Source organism: Epinephelus moara, chromosome 3, assembly GCF_006386435.1.
Source record: "Epinephelus moara isolate mb chromosome 3, YSFRI_EMoa_1.0, whole genome shotgun sequence".
Taxonomy (NCBI): Eukaryota; Metazoa; Chordata; class Actinopteri; order Perciformes; family Serranidae; genus Epinephelus; species Epinephelus moara.
Genome location: NC_065508.1, coordinates 39,866,131 through 39,869,850, shown reverse-complemented (window position 1 = coordinate 39,869,850; position 3,720 = coordinate 39,866,131). Strand labels below are relative to the sequence as shown.

At 47.9% G+C, this 3,720-nt stretch overlaps 1 pseudogene; it reads left to right on the top strand.

The window, feature by feature from the left end:
• The first annotated feature begins 294 nt into the window (after positions 1-294).
• On the top strand, positions 295-1,790 carry LOC126388158 (uncharacterized; annotated as a pseudogene).
• Positions 1,791-3,720: the final 1,930 nt, after the last annotated feature.

Genomic DNA, 3,720 nt, shown 5'->3' with positions numbered 1-3,720 from the left:
GACAGACGGGGAAGGCCAATCCTGTACGAGGGTGGCAGGATGGTGTGCAACAATTTTAACCACATGGGCTGCACTCTTTCCAACTGCCGCCTCCTGCATATCTGCTCCTTCTGCGGTGGTGCGCATGCCAGGAGCACTTGCCCCCACAATCCAACCACAGCTGCAAACCAACTTGTACAGCACCTCAGCACCCCCATTCAGGTAAATGTCCTTGCCACTGCTCTACAAAACCATCCTGATAGACAGCTTGTTCATTATCTCATAGATGGCTTCACACATGGTTTTCATCCCGGTATGGCAGTTCTCCCTGACATTTCCCACGACTGTCACAACCTCCAGGCTGCTCTTGCAGAACCTCGCACTGTCGACACCCTGTTGGCTAAAGAGGTCAAAGAAGGATTCATGATAGGTCCATTTGATATTCCTCCTTTTCCATTGTTCCGCATCAGCCCAATAGGTGTTGCCACTCGCAAATACTCTGGAAAAAAGAGGCTAATTATGGACCTGTCTTCCCCACACGGCTCACACATTCCAAGCATCAACAGTGTCATTCCCAGTCCGGATTTCTCCATGCAATATGCAACCATCGACCATGCCATCACCCTCATTCGGCTAGCAGGACGTGGAGCTTGGCTTTCTAAAGCAGACATTACAAGCGCATTCAAAGTTTTGCCCATTCATCCTGACTTCTGGCATTTTTCGCTTTTTTTTGCTGGAAGGGGGCTTATTATTTTTCTGTGCGCCTTACCTTTGGCTGCAAAAGCAGTCCTAAGATCTTCGATTCTCTTTCAGAAGCCTTATGCTGGATCCTTACTAACAACCACAGGCTCCCTTACATTCTCCATCTTCTCGACGATTTTCTTGTCGTCACTCCACCATCCTCATCTCCTCACCACGGGCTCAATACGCTCACTAACGCTTTCTCTGAACTCGGCGTCCTTCTTTCCGAGGAGAAAACATCAGGACCTGGCACTTCATTGAGTTCCTAGGCATCACCCTGGACTCAATTTCCTTCCAAGCATCTCTGCCCTGGAGAAAATACAGCACATCTCTCTGCTTCTGTCAAACTACCTCCTAGCAGACAGATGCACCAAATGCCAGCTGTTAGCCCTCCTTGGCCATTTCAATTATGCCATCCACATAATCCCGTAAGCTAAATCCTTCTTGTCCATCCTTTTGTCTAAGGCTGCTGCCATTCCCTCTCTCCTCGATAGGGTCATTCTAGACGATGCCTGCAAAATGGAAATGCGTATGTGGCTACATTTCCTATCTTCTTGGAATGGCATTTCCTTCTTCTACGATGACTTCATCACCCAGCCTGAGGACATTTAACTTTTCACAGATGCGGCTCCCTCCACAGGCTTTGGTGGCTACTATGGAGGGAGATGGTTCGCCTCCGCTTGGCCCCCAGAGTTCAAATCCCTCAACTCAGAGTCCCGCTCTCCTTCCTCTGCGCTTCACGAGCTGTATCCCATCATAATAGCTGCCATTCTTTGGGGGCACGAATGGTCTAGGAAGTCCATACTTTTCCACTCCAATAACACCGCAGTCGTAGAGATCCTGAACAAAGGTCGATCTCGTTCTTTAGCCATCATGCAGTTCCGCGCAGACTCACCTTATTCTCAGCTCAACACCAGTTCATCCTCCGGGCAGCCCACGTTCCCGGTCACCACAAAAGCATTGCTGACTCATTGTCTCGCTTCTCGTTTCAGAAATTCAGACACTTGGCCCCAGAATCGGATCTTCACCCAACACCTATACCACCGTTTTCAGCCACAATATTCAACTAGCTCCACAGCTGTCAAACCTCTCACGCTTCACAAGAAGCCATCCTTAACAATCTCGCCCCAAGCACACTCTCAGCCTACCTAACTGGCTGGAATTGCTTCAAGGCATATCACTCCACCTACCAGCTGCCTTCTCCCTCTCTGAACGTCATGTCCATCTGCAACTTCATCACCCATGCTCATTCCATCCAAAAAATACGGTCCTCCACCATCCAGACCTACTTAGCAGGAATCAACTTCTTCATAAAACTAGTCACTGGCTCCCATTGTCCTTCAACCTCCCATTCTCACGTGTCCTATGTTAATAAAAGGCCTGCGTAAACAGGAACTGGCTCTCCCAGCTAGGCGCTAACCACTCACTTCAGACCTTCTCAGCCTCTGCATTCGCTCCCTTCGTTCAGGCTACATATCTCCTATGGTTGACCTAACCCTAGAATCCATGTTTCTGCTGGCTTTTTTCGGATTCCTGAGGTGGTCTGAATTTGCCCCGACTTAATCCGTCTATAATCCTTCTCATAACCCCAGTCTATCTAACATAACCATCCACATTGCTGACTCACTCATATTCACGCTCCGAAGAAGCAAAACAGATCAGTTGGGAGTTTCTTTCCCTATCTACTTATTCCGCCTCGAATCCTACCTCAGCCCATACGAGCCACTGACCAAATACATCAGCTCCAGGTATGCTGCTAAGGCATCACCTCAACACCCACTCTTTCTCACTGAAGCAGGAAAAATGGCCAATCGATTCTGGTTCCAGAAACACTTACACCAAGTCCTGTGCATTTCAGGCGTATCTCCAGAACTCTATTCTAGCCACTCCTTCTGCATCGGCGCAGCATCCACAGCAGCCAGACTAGGCATCTCAGACCAAACCATTCAGGTCCTAGGCCGCTGGTCATCCCAAGCATATCGCTCCTACATCCGCAACAATCTTAACGATCTCCGTCAAGCCTCAACCACACCTCTAATCACATGCCAAGCCTACTTATGCTGGGTCAACCCATCCTACCCTGTTTGTCTCAAGATTTCTCTACCCACCCTCCCTTTCCCTTCCCTTCATCCTTCCATCTTCCGACCTCATCCCTTCATCCCCTCATCCCTTCACCCCTTCCTTCCTATTCAATCCGGTGCATACCTCTCCCATGTCTCATTCTAGGCACTGTCGGGGGGCCAGTGATCAGCTCGGGTGGATATATATGCCTGAGACGGAACCCCCACACTGAGTCTCCCTCCGCCCGGTCTTCAGTACATCCCCCCAGACCAGCCTAACAGATGACATCTTCCCTCTACCTCACCCACATCCATTCATCTATTCTCAACATTCAATAACTCCTGTATTCCATTAAACCTTTAAACGACATATTGTTGTAGCGTGGTTCTTGCTAGTGAACTATCTTTCTTGGGACAGGTGTACTTGTGGGAATTGTTCAACAATGCCCACAGAGCAAGAGAATGTCTGCTGTAGAGAAATACCACAGGTAGTATGAATGTTTGGTGAATGACATTGTAATTATGTCGTAATTTTCTTTGTAATCTCATGTCACTTACATTTTCAAATTGACTAGGCTACAAGAAGACTAACAGAACTCCTGGATGAACCATCATGCATGATCGATCATCCAGGCCTTGAACCCGTGTGCCTGAATGTGTTCTCACTACAGAGTGCATTCAACATCTGCAGAGCAGACTACGGGCCTTTAAAGAAGCAACAGACAGCATTTTTACCTATATATATCATTATGAAAATAATGTGGGTTGCACAGGGTAGTATACACAGTAAAATCAGACTATCAGCGTTTACATAGGTTACTTAGTGACTTTGTAATAAGCTTCTGCCACCGGGGATGAATTTTCATGGAAAAAAATCTGCTTTACGGCAGGAAATGCGTCATGTATTGCCAAACTGGTTGGTCAGCCAATCAGGGACTGG